The sequence below is a fragment of the Lemur catta genome, chromosome 3 (assembly GCF_020740605.2).
Source record: "Lemur catta isolate mLemCat1 chromosome 3, mLemCat1.pri, whole genome shotgun sequence".
Lineage (NCBI taxonomy): Eukaryota > Metazoa > Chordata > Mammalia > Primates > Lemuridae > Lemur > Lemur catta.
Window position 1 is genome coordinate 112,998,871 of NC_059130.1, and position 20,712 is coordinate 113,019,582.

The following is a 20,712-nucleotide window of genomic DNA, read 5'->3' on the forward strand; positions in this document are numbered from 1 at the left end:
ACTGTACTCCAGCCTGGGAGACAGAGTGAGACCCTGTCTCTAAAAAAGAAAGAAAGAAAGAAAAAGACACCAAATAAATATATAATGTGTCCGGTGGTGTTAAGTGCTCTGGGGAAAAGTCCTCTCTGTCTCACATTTTCATTTCTCTTTTTCAACCTCTTCTGTCCTCCACTTACTGGCACACGTCCACCTTGCCATCCTAAACCAAACAAAATCAAGCCAACAAAACAAAGATAAAAGCCCTTGCCTCGGGTGACCTCTCTCTCTCTAGCTTTCTTTCTCCGGTAAGAACCATATGTCTGAACGGAGAGGCCTCCACTTCCTCATCGCCCATTCTGAAGCCTTTGCTGCTCTCAGGGGTGCCCGAGGCCTGGTGTGGCCCGAGCTTGGGGTCCACCCCCTCAGTCTCACAGGGCACTCCATCTCAAGACCACCTCCTCCTCCTCAAAACTCTGTCCACCTCCGGGCTTCGCAAGGCCACGCTGTGCCGGCCGCCCTCCTGCACTCACCCCTCCCCACCTCTCTTGGCCCCCAAGTACAGGTGTGTTTTCAGGGACCTGCCCGTTAGGAGTTGCTCTTCTCTCTTCACCTCTCCCTGCTGAGCTCAGCCCTCCTCAGGGATTTGGCTCTAATCTCCTTGCAGGCATCCAGGAGGCGTCTCAGGCAGAGCAGCTCGCCCGTGGCTTTGACTTAACAAATAATGCTTAATGAAGGAATGATTGAACACATGAGGGAGGAGGAGGCACAACGTCAGATCGAAGAACCTGAGCTTCAAGCCAGACAGACATGAATTCAAATCTGGGTCTCACCTTTGACTGCCTGTGCCACCTGCACGAGTTGTTTAACCTCTTCAATTCTCAGTTTTATCTGGGTAAAATAGGAGAATAATAGAACCAGCTTCGTTTAGTAATTGTGATAAAGCAATGAGATGAGTTAGGCAGAAGGGCCCAGTACAATGCTTGGCACCCAGTAGGTGCTCAGTAAATCATAACTATCATAAATAGTATTGCTACGATGTCTTTCCAGTCAACTGAGAACTCCATGAAAGTAGGCACTGTGTCAGCTTCACCTCTGTACCCTAACACTTGGCACAGAGTAGGCGCTCAGCAAGGGTCTGTTGAGTGAATGCATGACTCCTCTGGCTCCAGCTTCATTCTCACCCCACCGCCCCAGTCCATGCTGGACTCTCCCTCTTTCTGAGAACCTGAGCTGCTGAGACATCCCTGGCATCATCGAATGGTTTACTGGCACATAGGATTGTCTGGTACTCACTGGCAGAAAGTCTATATTGAGTCCTCCTCCTCCATGAAGTTTTCCATGATTCCTCTTTCCATCTCTGGAATGTTACAGAACTCATCACACATACTGTTCACTCTGGCACTTCCTGTTGGAGGGGATTGCAAGAGTGATGGCTCAGGAAGGAAGGAGAGAAGAACCTGGCCTTCAATGAACATCCACGATGCAATTATAAGGCAAGTATAACATTCACAATCTTCTTTAGTCCTCACAAAATCTGTGGGACATTATGATCCCATCTTATAAGTAAGGGGCAGATGTTAGGTAGCTTGCCCAAGGTCACACAGCTAGTAAAAGGGGGACCCAGGATCTGTCTGGCCCTGTATCTGTCACCCAAATCCATATTCTTTCCACTGCACAAAGGGGTTGAGACCTAGTAAAGACATGACGATTGGGATTTTCGTCAGCTATTTGACCACAGTGTCATGTGGTTTCCTTAGGGACAAGATGGAGATGTAGTGAAATGGGTTCATGATCCCAGCAGTTGCTTGATGAGTGGAACTGGATTTTTGGTTATCAACTTTCAGCCCAGGGCTCCATGCAGCCCTAGGAGATGCTTTGCTTCCCCTACACGGTGCTTTTTTGAAAACTAGAATTAGTTGCCAATGTCTAAAGGTTAAGAGATCTTACACAGAAATCCAAATTTCCAGTTTCTCTTTAAAAGATCCGGTCATCCTAGGCCTGGATTCCTAAATGGCAACAACTGGCCACTGCGGAGAAGTAGCTGCACTCATAGATGGGGCATAGGGTTAGCGTTGCCCTAGTCCTCACCACTCCTTATTGTCTCACATCCAATCTGCTCTCTGCCTGGAGGGGTCTGTCTCGTGACCTGCCATGGAATTCAGTCTTGAGTCCTACCCTCTCAACACGCTTACCGCTGATGAGACAGTGAGTGTCTTGAGAACAGAGATCATCTCTTACACAACCTGTGTTTTAAGTGCTGAGCTCACACAGTATGTAGCAATGGCTCACTAAATACTGTGTGAGCACGCTAGGGGGTGCCTATTCCAGGATGAGGTGTCACTAAGGGATTTCTAGAAGAGGAGACACCTGTACTGAACCTTAAAGAGTGGGTTAAAGTTCACCAGGCCAAGAATGTGAGGAAGGGCGTTCAAGGCAGGAGGAACAGCACATGCAAGACTCATTGGCATCCGTTACAATGGCTTATCTGAGGGTGTTAAGCAGAGATACCCTAGTCAATATTTAATAGCTGGCTCTCTAATGAAAAAAAAAAGTCCTAATGTTTAACATCTGCCTATCTCTGTAGTGTAAATGTTCCCACCGTGGACAATTCCACGCTACTAGCATAACGTCACTGAATGCAGCACACCACTGGATGGTATTTCCACTGCACAGACCCAGTAAACATAAATATCCTTAAGGACACAGGTGAGAGTAAAATGCAGTAAAATCACTAGGCTGTGGCAAGTTTTGAGTATTTCTCTTTGTTTTTGATTTTACTTATTTGATTGTCAGTTTATACAATTTTTAAATGATGCTTGTATTTTAACAACTGGCTTGCAAAATTCCTGCAAATTTGGCAATCAGCCCTTATAAGCCAACATAAGCTACACACCAGGGACGGGGGCAGGATGCCACAGTAGTTAACAGCCCATGTCCCTGAGCCACCACCTATTAGTTGTGTGACCTCCAGCAAGTTTCTTAACCGCTCTATGCCTCAGTTCGCCCACATGAATAATGGGTGAGTAATTTCACTTGCCTCATCCCTGTGTTCTGAGTGGACACAGGGCAGGTGTGTAAACAGACAGTAAGATTTCAGTAAATGTTGGCTATTTTTAGTAGAAAGGTGGGACATGTCCCCGCTTGACTTCTCAGAAAATGGAACTTTCTTTTAGTGTTTAGTAGAAATTGAGGAATGGTGGGAGGGTCAGGTCTGGTCAAAGAGACACAGCTGGGTAAGTCACAAAGGACCTTGGGTGTCAGGCTAAGGATCAGGACTTTTGTCCTGATCTTGACCAATAGCAAGATGATCTGAGTTCAATAAGAGGAGACTGAATAGATCCTATCCTGAGATTCCCCAAAGCTGAAATGCACCAGGATGGGGTGGGTAGCACACCTCAGCTGTCATATATGTGACCCCAAACCCAGTACCAGTCACATCACAGAAACTGCGGTTGCCTTGGTGTTGATGGCAAAAGTGTGAGGACCCCTAGCAGACTATACCCAGGGAGATGTGCCTACCCTGTGCCCTCACTCTGAGCGGATTTCTGGAAAACTAGGGGGTGTCTGGATCCCAGGAGACAGGAGGGAGGGAATCGGGGCTGGCTCGTGTTTGGAAGGTGGCTCGGGGTACGCAGACTGTCTGCAAATCTCTGAAGGGCTGTTGGGGGTAAAAGGAATCCGAGTTGTCCCTGTGGCTCCAGATCACGGGGCCAACACCAGGCGGGCACACACGCTCTAAGGAGTCAGAGTTTGGCTCAAGCCAAAAATGTTTTTTTCTAGTAGCTCGCATGTCGTGGGAATCGAATGAGCTATCTCAGGAGTGGTGAGTTTCCTGTCCCCAGAAGGCACTTCTTATTGACCACTTTTTAGGGAAAGAAACATAGCGTGAGAAGTGGGGACTGAGTGGGTGGGACATGCTCCCACTCGGGTTCTCAGGAAAAGGAACTTTCTTTAAGACCCGTCAGACCCCACACAGTCAGCTACGTCAGTTATGATGCATAGGTTCTAGTCTGCAAAAAAAAAAAAAAAAAAAAAAAAAAGTTTTTAAAATTACATTTTACCAAGATTTAAAAAAAAAAAAGAAAGAAAGAAAAGAAAACCATGAGCCCTTCAGTTGCTCCATAGCATGGAGAGAGCTGTCACTACTCTGTGCTCCCCGCCCTCCAAGTCCACCGCCCCACCCCCACCCCGCCAACATTTGCTGCGTGCCAGACTCATGTTCAGAGATGCTGCAAAGAACAACACCTACTGAGTGGGATTTGGGTCTGCCCTTCCATGACAGCACGTGCTCTCTCGTCACCCAGCTCTGGAACATTCTGAGCTTTCTGACTGAGGGCTTTTGCACTTGCTGCTCACTCTGCCCAGAATACTTAGCAGGTTTTGGTGTTCTCGATTTTATATCCTCAAGGTCTCGCCTTAAATGCCACCTCTTCCAGGAGGCCTTCCCTGACCGCTACCCAAGGTCACCCTGCTCTTTTCCTTCATAGCACTTGCCATCATTTTTAACTCTCTTTAATTCATTCGTTTATAACTCATGTCCCCTGTCCCTCCTGCAAGATAAGCATCTGAGGGCAGGAAACTTGTCCATCTTGTTCTTCATTATATTATCAGCACTAGCAGAGAAACTAATGAATCTTTGGCTCTTTGGCAGTTGATACTTATTATGGAATGCAAGGACTGGATGGATGAACCAATCAAATATGAGGGAAGCAGCTGCCTGGGCTTCGCCAGTCTGTAAACTGGCAGCTTGCTCTAAACATGCGCACAGCTGGTCCCATCTTAGTGTCAGTCTGCGACGTACATACAGTCTGTACATATATTACAGCTAATGTTCAGTAAGAGGCTCAAGTCCAACTTTCGCCAAAACTTTGGCTAAGAATGCAAATCCAGACACCCACTCGATAGTGAGTACATTTTGTTTTATCTTTGAAAACTCTAATCAGTTAAAACTGTTCACTCTGAAGAAATATACCACGAACTAGCCTTCCTTTCTGTCTGTTTCTTTTGTTCCCTCCACCTAGAATGTTTTTTGCTCTCTTTTTCTAACTGGTAAAAGCCCACTTGTTTTTCCATGCTATAATGATACTTCTTTTTTTGGAGGAGGGAGGAACCCCAGAATAGGCTACTGCTCTGGCTGGCAAGATCCCAGATGGTGCCCAAGGTCTTGGCTGGCGAGCAGGAGACACCCACAGTTTGAGGCCATGCCACTTGTCTCAATGCCAGTCCAGCCCAGCAAACGTGTCTTGAGCACTTCCTGTGGGCAGAGTTCCTGTTAGGCACTATGAGAAACAAATGCAAAGCTAACTCCATCAGTCCCTGCACATATGAGTTTATAACCCAGCATCTGTCTCTTAGGATGGGGAAATGGGACTGGGCCTTCAGGATGTCCATCAGGCCTAGAATAACACTGGAACTCTTTCCCCGGGCCTGAGAGGAGGTGTCACCTCTTTCCAGACACCTTCCCTGACTCTTCTGCAGAAGAGTTAATGGCTTCCTCCTCTTTTCCCGGGTCAATCTTTCTTACTTCTACCACAGCACATAACATATCCTGCCAAGTTAGAGGCACCTGTCTCCCCCAACGGGAGCATGGCCTTGGTGATTTGTCCCCTACCCCACCCTCTCCAGCCAGGCCTGATACCACCCACTCCCTAGTGCATTCCTGGGGCGAAGCCTAATGCAAACTCTTTCCACTCCCCAAACATACTGATCTCAACCTCAACCTCTGTCTCTCCTCCCATTAGTCTCTTGTCTTTCTTCTCTTAATTCCTACTCATCTTTCTAGACTTAGCGTATTTATTATTCAAAAACTATTTAGTGAGCACCTATGATGTGCCAGGCTCTGTTCTAGACACTGGGGAATCACAGTTGAAAACTCCGCCCTCATGGCAGACTTGCAGTCTGGTGGGAGAACACAGGCATAGGCAAGCAAATAAGTGAAACGTGTAGTTTGTCAGGTGGTGATAGATGTTATGGAGAAAAGTAAAATGAGGGGGATCGGAGTGCTGGGTGTGCGTGCTTGGGGGTGGGGGGCTGTTGATGGTGGGAGCAGCCACTTTAAATAGGATGACTAAGAAAGGTCTCCCTGAGGAGGTGGCACTTGAGTAAAGCTATGACAGAGGCAAAGGAGCAGGCCATGGGGGATATCTTATGGAGGACTGCTCCAGGCAGAGCGAAAAGGGCAAGTGCAAAGGCCCTGGGGCAGGAGCATGCCTGTGATTTGGAGAAACAAGGAAGCTAGGTCTACCTTTGCCAGAAAGTTTTCTGTGAACCCATCACCCTTCCCCGAACTGGATGGGTCCCTCTGCTCTGAGCTCTCCCAGCACCTGTGCTCTCCCTCATCATAGCACCGATCATATTGTGCTGCAATGTCTCCCAAGCAACTGGGGACAGGGACTGTGTCTTTCATTCTGATGTCTCCAGTGCCCAGTAGAAGGCATAATACATATTTATTGACTGTCTCACTGAATCAATCAATGAATGAACAAAGTAGACTGAGAATCCTTGAGAATGTCTCATCTGTCTCTACCTCTGGCAGCACCTAGTTAGTACACTGTATGGTGCAGATTGGATCCTAGAAAAATAGTTTGTTGGATGACTAATAGAAACACCTAATGCTTATGATGCACAGATTCCATGCTAAGTTCTTTACATAGCTGACCTCATGTTATCCTTAAAATGACCCTACGAAGCAGATACTATTATCATACGCACTTTGCAAATTGGGATACTGAGGATCAAAGAAAATGACATGGCTCACCCGTGTCACACAGCTGGTCGGTGACAAAGCTCTGAATTGAACCTGATCAGTTTGACTTCCAAGGCCACATATACTGAGCCCAAAGCTAAACTGCTTTCCAGAGAGGCAGGCTAGAGAGGGGTGGAGGAAGGGAGGAGAAAGATCTCCCTGTAGGGGTCAGGAAGGGCGTACCCACCTCTGGATTCCTGTCTACCTGTACTGACCCGTCTGGCACACACTGGGTGCTCACAAGGGTTAAGGGATGTCCCATAGATGTTGATGATTCCTTTTCCCAAAGGAAATATTTTCTTGTGGTTTGGGTTAAAAAGAAATTCAGGCAAGACCTCAGATGAACATACACACAAGTCCTAACACACCCTACTCATATCCCTGCCTGGGTTTTGCCCCTAAGCTTAGGAATGATCTCCTGGGTCACCTCCATCTTCCCATCAGGGCTGGCCTGGCCTCCTTAAGAACCACACCAACTCTCCAGGCTTGACGAGTGAAGGGCAAAGGAGCCCAGCAGCCTGAGGGAGAGTCCCCCAACACAGGCTGTGCCTGCCCACTTCTCCCGGGGCCCCCTCTTGGGCTCTCCAGACCCCAGCTTCCCCAGGCTGTCCCTCTCCAGCTGGCTCGTCCCTCCCTGGTGTGTGCAGCCCCCATGCCAGTAACTGACCTCTTTGGCCGGGCCTCAGGTCCCGCTCGCTCCTCGGGCAGAGCCTGAAACCCCAGGCCCCACTGGCTCCCCGCCTCCAGCCAGAACATCGGGGTCCACAGACTGTGGGTCCGGAGGGAACAGATTCTCAGTCTCCAGGACCTTAAAGCCCTGAATGGGAGGGAGCGACAAAGATAGACGTGGAGGTGACGAGGAGAAACTTCTGCCTGGACCCAGCGGGACGGGCCCCTGCTCAGCCCCTAGCTGGCTTCACAGACGCAGGGAGTCCCGCAAATACCCAGAGCCTGGGGCTGCCCTCCTGCCAAAGGGGCCTGGGCAGCCATCCAGAGAATTCCGGAGGGGATGGATTTGAGTCCTGAGTTATCCAGGTCATGGCTTTATCCTCTCCACAAGCCTCTGCTAATCCCTTCGGCCTGCAGTAACCCTCGCCTCAGTCCCGGGCTCAGAACTTTCTTAAATCTCTTGCCCATTTGAGTACTTGGGGGCTCTTCAGACAAGAGCATGAACACAATACTATATCTAGTAGACATTAAAAATACCTAACAGCCAAATTTTCTCTATTGTCCCAATAATATTTTTTATTTCTAGTTTGTTTGCTTATTTCCAATCCAGAATTCAACAAGAATCGGGCATTGCCGTAAGTTATTGTGACTCTTTGGTCTCCTTTAATCTAGAAAGTTCTTTAATGTGGTTTTGTTTTTTTTTTAAATGACATTGACACTTTTGAATCCAGGCCAGTTGTCTTGCAGAATACCCCTCAATTTGTCTGGATTTGTCTGCTGTTTCCTTATGATTATCAGGTTGAACATTTTTAGTAAGAATACTATGTAAGTTGGCGGGGCGTGGGGGGAGGGGGCATGCACATTTTCAACTTCATTAGTCGTTTCCAAAATGCTCTCCTCAATGCAGGTACTAGTTCACACTCCCAGCAGCACCACTGCCAATACTTGATAACGTCACATTTGCCAATTCTTCCCAATCTGACGAGCATAAAATCATATGTTATTGTTTTAACTTACTTTCCCTGGCTGTTTGTGCAACTGAGCATTCTTGCATATACTTTGTGGCCATTGGACTTCCTCTTTTTTTGTCTTTAGACAAAATCTTGCTCTGTCACCTAGGCTGGAGTGCAGCTGACACCATCATAGCTCACTGTAACCTGGAACTCCTGGGCTCAAGTGATCCTCCTACCTTGGCCTCCCGAGCAGCTGGGACTACGGGTTCACACCATCATGCCCAGCTAATTTTTTTTATTATTATTAATTTTTGTAGAGATGGATTCTCACTCTATTGCCCAGGCTGGTCTCAAACTCCTGGCCTCAAGCGATCCTCCTGCCTCAGCCTCCCAAGGTGCTGAGATTACAGGCGTGAGCCACAGCGCTGGACCTGGACTTCCTCTTTAATGAATGGCCTGTTGGTATCTGCGAATTCTGGGCCTCTTTGCCCTCATTGCTGTCTGGGTCCTTCCCTGCTCTGCTTTGTTGAAGGAGGAGATGGGGGCATGGGGTCTGTGGGTCCCAGCTCCTTCTAGGAGGCAGGAGATTGGAGAGCAAGACAATACTTTTTTGCCACATATGTTGTAAATATATTCTCTAAGTATATCAATTGTCTTTTAACTTCATGGTATCTTTTATGGTATAAAAGCTTTTAACTTTTAGGTAATAAAAGTTATCAGTCTGTAACTTTTAGTATCTTGTTTGAAAAGTCCTTCCTGGCTTTGAGATCGTAAAGATTTTTTTTTAATACCTTTCTATCATTCTGTTGGTTCTAAATTTTTAGGTTTTACACTTAGGGACTTTAATCCATTTGGAGTTTATTTTTGTGTGTAGTATGAGGCTGAAATTTAGTTTTGTTTCTCCATAGGAAAGATCAATGATTACAACACCTTTTGTTGAACAATCCAACCTTTCCTCTCTGATTTTAACCTTTCCTCCAGTGCATGAGTTTCTACCTATGCTTACAACTGTTTCTAGGCTTGGCTTACATTTCTTTGACCCATTTTTCTACACTTGCCCTATTGTCACTCTGCCCAGTTACTATAATTTTTTAAGTCTTCACATATACTAAAGAAAGTCCCTCTTCTCTCTTCTTTAGGAATGTTTCAGTTATTCTCAAAACTTACTCTTCAATGTGAATTTTAGAATTGTTTTTTCAAGTTCCATGAAATCTCCCACTGGGATTTTTATTGGCATTGCATTGAATTTTATAGAATATCTGATGATATTTTGTCTTGCCAACTCTGAACATGACATGGTCTTCCTCTCTATTTATTTAGACCTTCTTACATGTTCTACAATAAAATTTTATGACTTTTCTTCATAAATGTTTTCATATATATTTTTCAGATTTTTTTCTAGGAATCTTATATTTTTTGTTCTTATTGTGAATGGCATCTTTTTTTTTCCGTTACATTTTCTAATGAATTATTGCTGGTATATAGGGAGGGATGCCTTTGATTTTTGTATATTGCTCTTATATTTAACACCTTTGCCATATTTCCCTTATTTGTTTATAATGGTAATTATCTCTTCGATTTTCTACAAAGAAAATTACAGTCCCACAAATGACAATTTTGTCTTTTTTCCTAAATCTTATACCTATTTATTTTGTTGTTTTATTTTACTAGCTAAGACTTCTAGTAAAATATTGAATGTCCAGGGTGATAGCAAGCATCTGTGATTTATTCTTGACTTTAATTGATTCATTATTTCAAAATATATTTCTTGACTGCATACTATATGACAGCAATTTTTCCAAGCATGAAGCAAGCAAATTAGGAGGTTATTGTCATATCAATGAATTTTCATTTAATTCCTTAAATTCTGAAAAATTTACTAAATATAATTATTACTTATGATCTTAGATATTTTTAAAAAGTCAATTTCCTGAAGTTATGAAAACTTATTGGCCGGATGTGAGTGGCTCACACTTGTAATCCTAGCACTCTGGAAGACCAAGGTGGGAGGATCGCTTGAGCTCAAGAGTTCAAAACCAACCTGAACAAGAGTGAGACCCTGGGTCTACTAAAAATAGAAAAATTATTTGAGCATCTTGGTGCATCCCTATAGTCCCAGCTACTCGGGAGGCTGAGGCAGGAGGATCACTTGAGTCCAGGAGTTTAAGATTGCTGTGAGCTATGATGACGTCATGGTACTCCACCCAGGGTGACAGAGCAAGACTCTCTAAAAAAAAAAAAAAATTTATTGTCTCTTTTATTGGTTTAATTAATTTACATACAATTATTAATTTTATTTTTTATTTCTTTTATTTTATCTTAATCTCTTCCACTGTACAATTATTAATTTTAGAAATAAACTTATTTTTTATTCCTCTAATAATTTTTCATAAAATTTCATCAGTAATCAAAACTTTAATCATTGATATCCAAGTAATTTATATATAAATAATATAGTAATAAGTGAGAAAATAAAAACAATTTATATAATTTAGGAATTCCTACCCAGATAAAAATGACAATAATCATACTTCCTATGGTAGTGGAGAAAATGTGAACAATAAGAGCAATTAAATAAGAAAAAAAAATACCAAATTTTATGTATGTACACAGAACAAAAAACTTCTCTGGCACATAAAAAAGTCATAACTAAAATAACAGATCAATGGAGACAATTCAATAGAAAGTCAGCATGAGGCAGTAGTGTGCTAACAAATGGTTTAACAACCAACTCTTGTGGGGGAGACGGAAATCCTTGATTAGCAGAGTTGCCAATATTTTTAGTGTAAATACTCCCAATATGGCTGATTTAAAGGTACCAACATGACACTACTGAATTTGGAGTTGGGAAAAGAATTGTTAAGTTGGACTTTATTAAAACTGAGAACTTGTGCTTTTTGAAAGACACAACTTCATGCTGAGAGATTTCTAACACGAGTGGAACGGATGTGAGATGGCCATTCTGGGCACCAATTCTTAACGTGGAAGTCCGCTCTCTGGAAAAGAGGAAGAGGAGGATTCATTTGTATCCCTGGGTCAAATCCCAGAGCGAGATCAGAGCCGGTCAGAGATGCAGCCAACCTGGCAAAGAGGTCTGGGATCAGCAGGCTGCATGGTCCATGAAGGGCCATCCAGTCCAGTCCCTGCCACAGTGGAAGACTTGCTCTATCCAGCACCAAAATGGGCTCTTGGCCTCTTCCTAAAAGTCATTCCAAAACTAGCCACTGGTTGCCTCTGAGTCTTAAAACCATTCCCCCAAAGGAGATTCACTTCACATTGAGCCTAAACCTGTCACTGCACTATAATCTCTCTCTTTTGAAGATACTTAATTGGCCAGGGACTGTGGCTCATGCTTGTAATCCCAGTACTTTGGGAGGCCGAGGCAGGAGGATCATTTGAGACTAAGAGTTTGAGACCAGCCTGAACAACATAGCAAGACCCTGTCTCTACAAAAAATAAAAAAATTAGCCAGGCATGGTGGCCGGCACCTATAGTCCCAGGTGCTTGGGAGGCTGAGGCAGGAGGATCGCTTGAGCCCAGGAGTTTGAAGTTGCAGTGAGCCATCATGGCACACTACACTCTAGCCCGGGCGACAGAGTGAGACTCTGTCCACCACACCCCCCACAAAAAAAAAGAAAGAAAAGAAAAGAAAATACTGAATTGGTTGAAGATAAGGGCTGGTTAACAATGTTCCACCTTTTAAAGCATGGCTTCACAGTGCCATCCATTGACCCAAAAAGGCCGGAAGGCCGACAGTAACCTGGCCCCTGCTGACCTCTCAAGTGACATTTCACCCGCTGTGCTCCATCCGATGGGCCTTTCTCACTTCCTTCCCCACCACACTTCCTCCCTGTGTACAGCCCCTGCACCCACGGCTCTGCTGCCTGCAACACGCCACCGAACTTCCCCGAGGGCATGAGTCAGGGTTTGAGGTCCAACAGAGTCCTTGAGGGTGCCGGAATAGCAGGTCCTAGGCTGAGTTTCCGGAAAAGACTCCCAGGGTCACACCGCAGAACTGGTCTGTCAAGGGAACACCTGCTTCTGCCGCAGCAAGAAGCTGCTCCTCAAATTGTGAGGCTGTTGTCACGGCTTCCGTCCTGGAATTGGGCTCCGCTACCACGGTCTACAGCAGCAGATCGACGCCTTCCGTCCTGCCCCTCTTCCCATGTGCTAAGTTCTGATTTCAGATCTCAAACAAACATATCTGAGAGGCAGAATCTTAATGGGTAGAAGCTTAACTGCAAGGCAGTCTTAGAAACATAATTTCAGGCTCTGCAGAGCAGGAAGGTGTGCTGGGAGAAGGTGAAATAGAGGTAGCACGAGCTGGTTTATAGACATCTTCCACAGCACAGCCCTTTGTCCGTGCCATGCGTACCCTTCTTCCCGTACCTGTACCTCACTTCCACCTAAGTGGCTCTTCTTTGAGCCTATTGCCCAGTGGCATGAAGACCCCAAAATGGCCATGTGGTAATGTTCAACATCCAGTTTCATTGAACCGATCTTGTGTATCCTAGGGAAGGGATTCCTCACCTGGCTACTAATATCTTCAGTCTCATGGCTAAACCACACAGGGAGCTGCTGCCCCTGCTGCAATCGGGTAACTGACTTGTCAAATCGAGAAGCTGCTGCTGGAGCTGCAACTCCAGAACCTCAACACCCCTGCTACTCACCCACCAGCAGGACACACTCCTCCACCCTGACTTGCTCTGCCATGTGTCGGTCACGCCTCACATGATTGCATCTTATTTATAGAACCTGAATCTCATTCAGAAACCAGCTGGAAAAGGAGAGCAGGCAAGAAACCCACTTTAAACATAAAGACATATATACATTGAAAATAAAGGGATGGGCCAGGCGCGGTGGCTCACACCTGTAATCCTAGCACTCTGGGAGGCCGAGGCGGGAGGATTGTTTGAGCTCAGGAGTTAGAGACCAGCCTGAGCAAGAGTGAGACCCCCATCTCTACTAAAAATAGAAAGAAATGATTTTGGACAGCTAAAAATATATATAGAAAAAAATTAGCCAGGCACGGTGGCTCATGCCTGTAATCCTAGCATTCTGGGAAGCTGAGGCAGGAGGATTATTTGCGCTGTGGAGTTCCAGACCACTCTGAGCAAGATCAAGACCCCGTCTCTACTAAAAATAAAAAAAATTAGCCAGGTGTGGTAGAGCACACCTGTAGTCCCAGGTACTTGGGAGGCTGAGGCAGGCCGTTGTTTGAGCCCAGAAGTTTAAGGTTGCAGTGAGCTATGATGACACTACTGCACTCTAGCTGGGGTGACAGAGCAAGACTTCGTCTCAAAAAAAAAAAAAAAAAAGTAAAGGAATGCCAGGCAAGGAGTTGCATGCCTGTAATCCCAGATATTGGGATGGTTGAGATGAGAGGATCACTTGAGCCCAGGAGTTCAAGAGCAGCCTAGGCAACATAGTGAGACCTTGTCTCAAAATTAATTAGTTAATTAATTTTTCAAAAATAAAAGTAAAGGAATGGAGAAAGATATACCATGCTAAGGGTAATCAAAAGAAAGCTGGAGTAGCTACATTAATTTCAGACAAAGCCTGCTTCAGAGCAAGGAAAATTATAAGAGGTAAAAGAGGGGCATTTGTATAACGATGAAGAGATCAATTCTTCAAGAAGAAATAATGTGTGCTGCTAACAACAGAGCCTCAAATACATGAGGCAAAAACTGATAGAACTGCGGGTGAAACAGACAAAGGCATTATTATAGTTGGAGATGTAACATCCCTCTCTCAGCAATGAACAGAGCCAGCAGGGAGAAAATCAGTAAGGATGCAGCTGCACTGAACAGCACCATCCATCAGCTGGCTGCAAATGACATTTATACAATACTCCACCCAAACCACAGCAGAATACACGTTCTTCTCAAGCTCACGTGGAACACTCAGAAGGGAGACCACATTTGCAGCCATAAAACATGCTTAACAAATTTAAAAGAATAGAATTCATACACTGTGTGCTCTCAGACACACCAGAATTAAACTAGAAATCAGTAACATAAAGATAGCTGGGAAATGAAAGAGCACATTTCTACATAACACATGAGTCAAAGAAGAAATCTTGAGAAATTTCAAAATAGTTCGAACTAAATAAAAGTGAAAATGTAACTTATCAAAAGTTGTGGGATGCAGTGACAACAGTGTTTAAAGGGAAATTTATAGCGTTGAATGCATACTTTACAAAAAAGAAAGACAAGAAAGCAATAATGTAAGCTTCTACCTCAAAAAGGAAGAAAAAGAAGAACAAATTAAGTCCAAAGTAAGCCAGGCCTGGTGGCTCACACCTGTAGTCCCAGTGACTCTGAAGCCTAAGGTGGGAGAATCGCTCAAGCCCAGGAGTTCCAGGCTGCAGTGATCTCTGAGCACAAGAGCAGGTTGTTAAAAAGAGTCTGGTTTTCTCAGTTTCTCTCTCTTGCTTACTCTGTCATTGCGTGATCTCTTTGCACACTCCTGCTTCCCCTTCCGCTTGGCGGCATGAGACCCCCACCGGATGGGCTGCCTGATCTTGAACTTTTCAGCCACCAGAATTGTAAGCCAAATAAACCTCCTTTCTTTATAAATTACCCAGCCTTGGGTATTCTGTTATAGCAACACAAAACGGACTAAGACACTGACAACACCAAATGCTGGTGAGGGTGTGGAGCAACAGGAACACTCACGTATCGTTGGTGGGAATGCAAAATGGTGCAACCACATTGGAAGACAGTTTGGCAGTTTCTTACAGAGTAAAACATTAACTACTTGCCATGAGATCCAGCAATCATGTTCCCTGATATTTAATCATATGAGCTAAGAACTTGCAACCACAAGAAAGCCTGCACATAAATGTTTATACCAGCTTTATTCATAATTGCCAAAACTTGGAAGCAGCCAAGATGTCCTTTGGCATGGATAAACTGTGGTACATGCTGACAATAGAGTATTATTCAATGACAGAAAGAAATGAGCTATCAGGTCACAAAAAGACACAGAGGAAGCTTAAAGGCATATTACTAAGCGAAGGAAGACAATCTGAAAAGGCTATATACCATATGATTCAACTATATGACATTCTGGAAAAGGTAAAACTGTGGAGACCATTAAAAAGATCAGGGTTGCCAGAGGTTTGTGAGGAGGGAGGGATGAAGAGTGGATCGATCACAAGATTTCACATGGGATTTTTAGGGAGGTGAAACTGCTCTGTATGATACTATAGGAGTGGATACATGTCCTTATACATTTGTCAAAACCCATGGACTATACAATAGCAAGAGTGAACCCTAATGGGCTTTCTTTGATAATGACATGTCTACATTGGCTCACTGATTGTAACAGATGTACCACACTGGTGCGGGATGTTGGTGGTGGAGAAGGCTGTATGTTTTGGGCGACGTACTCTCTGTACTCTCAGCTCAATTTTACTTTGAACTTTGTTGCTATAAAAACTAAAAGCTATTTAAAAAATGAGAAAGATAGAGGATATGCAGTGTTTGTTCTTCTAGCCTCTGGCTAGAGACACGAGGAGGCTGGAGTAAATGTTGAGTGAGCCAAGCCACAGAAAACACTTACTCAGATAATTTCTAAATTCCCTTCAGACTCAGAAAAAATGTCATCTCCCTGGTAAACCTTCTCTTTGCTCATCCATAATCAGCAATTCTTCATCTGTTCAAGTTTTATCATCAGATTGCAGCAATTCAGTCACATCTTCAGGCTCCACTTCTAATTCTAATTCTCTTGCTGTTTCCACCACATTGGCAGTTGCTTCCTCCACTGAAGTCTTGAACCCCTCAAAGTCCATGAGGGTTGGAATCAACTGCCTCCAAGCTCCTGTTAATGTTGATATTTTGACTGCCTCCCATGAATCACAGATGTTCTTAATGACATTTAGAATGGTGAATCTTTTCCAAAAAGTGTTCAATGTACTCTGCCCAGATCCGTCAGAGGAATCACCATCTATGGCAGCTATAGCCCTCTGAAATGTATTCCTGAAATTTAATAGTAAGACTTGAAAGTCAAAATTACTTCTTGATCCATGGGCTACAGAACAGGTGTTGTGTTAGCCAGCACGGAAACAGCGTCCTCACCTCTCTCAGCCCTCACAGAATTGAAGAGAGTCAGGGCCTTGCTCTGGATTAGGCTTTGGCCTAAGGGCTGTGTTTGATCTTCTATCCAGAGCATTCCAACTTTCTCCATATCAGCAATAAGTCTCTTTTACTTTCTTATCATTTGTGTGTTCACTGGAGTAGCACTTTTAATTTCCTTTAAGAACTTTTCCTTTGCATTACAACTTGGCTTAATTGTTTGATGCAAGAGGCCTAGCTTTCAGCCTATCTTGGCTTTTGACATGCCTTCCTCACTAAACTTAATCATTTCTAGCTTTTGATTTGAAGTGAGAGACATGCAACTCTTCCTTTTGCTTGAACACTTAGAGGCCATTGTAGGGTTATTAATTGGCCTAATCTCAATATTGTTGTGTCTCGGGGAACAGGGAGGCCTGAGGAGAGGGAGAGAGACAGGGGGAGGGCTGGTCAGCGGAGCAGTCAGAACACAACACTTATCAATTAAGTTCATTGTCTTACGTGGGCCCAGTTCATGGCACCCCAAAACAATTATAATAGTAACATCAAAGATCACTGATCGCAGAGTCACCATAATAGATATAAAAATAATAATGAAAATGAGTGAAAATGCTTCAGGACATTTGGTCTGGGCAAAGATTTTATGAATGAAATCTCAAAAGCACAGGCAACAAAAGCAAAAATAGACAAACGGGATTACATTGAACTAAAAAGCTTCCACACAGCAAAGGAAACAGTCAACAGAGTGAAAAAACAACCTAGAGAATGGGCAAAAGTATTTACCAACTACTCACCTGATGGGGGAATAATATCCAGAATAAACAAGGAACTGCAATAATTCAACAGCAAAGAAACAAACAATCCAAGAAGAAATGAGCAAATGATTTGAATAGACACTTCGCAAAGAAGACATACAAATGGACAGCAAACATATGAAAGAAATTCTCAGCATCATGAATCAACAGGGAGATGCAAAGCCAAGCCACAATGAGTACTTATCTCACCCAGTTAAAATGGCTATCATGAAAAATACAAAAAATAACAAATACTGGTGAGGAAGCAGAGAAAAGGGAACCCTTATACACTGTTGGTGGGAACACAAACCAGTATGGCCACTACAGAGAACAGTATGGAGGTCTCTCAAAAAACCACTAATAGAACTACCATAGGATCCTGCAATCCCACTACTGGGAATTTATCCAAAGAAAAGGAAATCATTGTATTGGGGAGACATCTATACCCCTATATGTATTGCAGCACTATTCACAAGAAGCAAGATAGGGAATCAACTTAGGTGTTCAATGACAGATGAATGGATGAAGAAAATGTGGCATATATACACAATAGATGACTATGCTATTCAGCCATAAAAGAAATGAAAGCCTGTCATTTGCAGCAACATGGATGAAACTGGAGGGCATTATGTTAAGTGAAATAAGCCAGAAACAGAAAGTTAAACACCCCATGTTTTCACTCATATGTGGAAGCTAAAAAAAAAAAAAAGTTGATCTCATAGAAGTAAAAAGTAGAATAGAGGATAATAGAGGCTGGGAAAGATAGGAGGAAGGGAGGGATAGGGAGAGATTTGTTAAAGGATACAAAATTACAGCTGGATAGGACCAATAAGTTCTAATGTTCTATACCACTGTAGCATGACTATAGTTAACAGTAATATGTTATATAGTTTCAAATAGCTAGAAGGAGGATATTGAATGTGCCCAACACAAAGAAATGATAAATGTTTGAGATTATGGAAATTCTAATTACCCTGATCTAATCACCATACATTGTATGTATCAAAACATCATTACGTACCCATGAATGTATACATTTGTCAATTAAAAATAGAAAAAAATTGCTTCCTAATTTTAAAAAAATGAAAATCAAAAGGTAGCATTATTAATATATTTAATGAAGTAATTTTTCTCAAAATTTCAAATATGTATGTATTATATATTGTATAATATATATAATAAAGCTACAGTAACCAAAACAGTATGATCATGTCATGAAAACAGGCACATAGACTAATGGAACAAAACAAAGAACCCAGAAATAAATCCACATATCTATAGCCTCTGATTTTTGACATAGACACGAAGAACATTCACTGTGGGAGGGACAGTCTTTTCAATAAATGGTGCTAGGAAAACAGATAGCCACATGCAGAAAAAATTAAACTAGATCTTTATTTCTCATCATGTACAAAAATCAACTCAAAGTGGATTAGAGACTGAAATGTAAGACCTAAACTATAAAACTCTTATAAGGAAACATAGGGGAAATGTTTAAAGGCATATTGGGAGAAAATGGCCAGGCTTGTGGCCAAGCAAACAGTTTGAAAAAGGAGACTATGAGTGGAAGAAGGAAGCCAGGTGCTGTTCTCCAACACGATGGGAGAAGGACCCTGAGGGTGTTCTGAAGATCTTCTGGGCAGTCACTCTCCTGGCAGGCCCAGAGTACCAAGGCCTTGAGGGCAGGACAGTTTCAAGGGCCCAGGCTGCGGGTGGGGCCTCCTGTCTCTGCTCCCTGCATTCTAGCTCAGCGTTCCTCAGCCACCCAACTGTGGCTCAAGTGGACCCAACTGTGGCTCGGGCTGCTGCTCTGGAGGGCACAGGGGAAAACCTTGGCATCTTCCAGGTGGTGCCAATTCTGTAGGTGTGCAGAAAACAGGAGCTGCGGAAGGTGTGGCTACCTCCACCTAGGTTTCAAAGGATGTCTCAGAGAGCCTCTGGGTGCAGGCAGAGAACTGCCACAGGGGCGACAGGGCTGCTGTGGAGACCTCCACTAAGGCAAAGCCCAGAGAACCCCAACAGGGTGCAGTCCAGTCTAGTGGAGCTGGGGCGTGGGGCTGCCCTGGAGATCCCAGAATGGTAGAGCCACCAACATGCAAATGCAGCCTGAGAGCCACAGGCGCTGGACTCTAAATTTGTGAAAGCTACGTGTGGGCTGTATCCGGCAAAAGCCTGGGGTCTAGCCCCCGGACACTTGGAGACTCAACTCCTGCCCCAGTGAGTCGGAAGGACAATGCAGGGCATCAAAGAAGGTTATTCTCAAGCCTCAAGATGTTTGCCTTGTTGAGTTTTGGACTTCCTTGGGACTGGTTATTCCTGTCTTCTTTTCTGTTTCTTCCTTTTGGAATGGGAATGCCTGTCCCACCACTGTATCTTGGAAGCACATAACTTGTTTGAAGAAGCCAGACATAAAAGAATACACACATACATTTGATTCCATTTACAGGAAGTTTTAAGTGGGAAAACTAACCTAAAGGGAAAATAATCAAACCAGGGCTTTCCCCAGTGTTATAGGCTGAATTGTGTCCTCCTAAAATTTGTATGTCAAAGTCCAGGTCCCCAGCACCTCAGAATGTGACTGTGTTTGGAAATAGTGCCTTTAAAGAGGTGATTAAGTTAAAATAAGGTCATGAAGGTGGACCCTAATCCAATACGACTGGTGTCCTTATAGGAAGAGGAGATTAGGACACAGACATGTACAAAAGGAAGGCCATGCAGGGACACAGGGAGAAGACAGACATCTGCAAGCCAAGGAGAGAGGCCTCAAAAGGAATCAACCCTGCCAACGCCTTGATCTTGGACCAGATTTCTAGCCTCCTTCTGTTTTCTAGAGAGAATAAATTTCTGTTGTTGAAGCCTCCCAGTCTGGGGTATTTTGCTATGGCAGCTTGTGGTCAAGTCTCATAATCTTAGGTTGCCTCAGCATCCTTGTTAAATATAAGTTGGACTTTCTCCTAACAGAAGCAGGGTGCAGTCTCCCTTGACAATTTCCACTTCTGCACTTGCTCCCAGTTCCTCAAATGGCCAATCCAAGTATCTGCCTCATACCACCACCTCTTGGTGACCTCCCGCCACCCAACCTCCCTGTGGGACAGCTGGAGACAACTTACTTGGCTTGCCCTCTCATTCCCCACACTCCCAGGGACTGCCCAGATATGCCACAGGGACTACCTGTCAGCCACAGTGTGACCCCATGGAACTTGTGCCTGCGTGCTGTAAACCCTGGACCCCAGTAATGCTTTGGCCCACCTGCTGGCTGAGGGGAGCACATGTCCTGATGGCTCGCCCCTCCCTGCTGGCCCTGAGAGACATGCTGCTCTCTTCCCTGTGGGATGTGTAAGTAACAACAATGTTTCTGTTGTTTCCTGTGCTTTGTTGTGCTTTCTCCTCGGTGTCTCACCTGATCAACACACCTGAACCTAACTTCTTTCCTGGTCAGGGCTACATTTATAGCCACTCTCTAGACAAAGACCTCAAGACCAAATTAGAAAGAACTG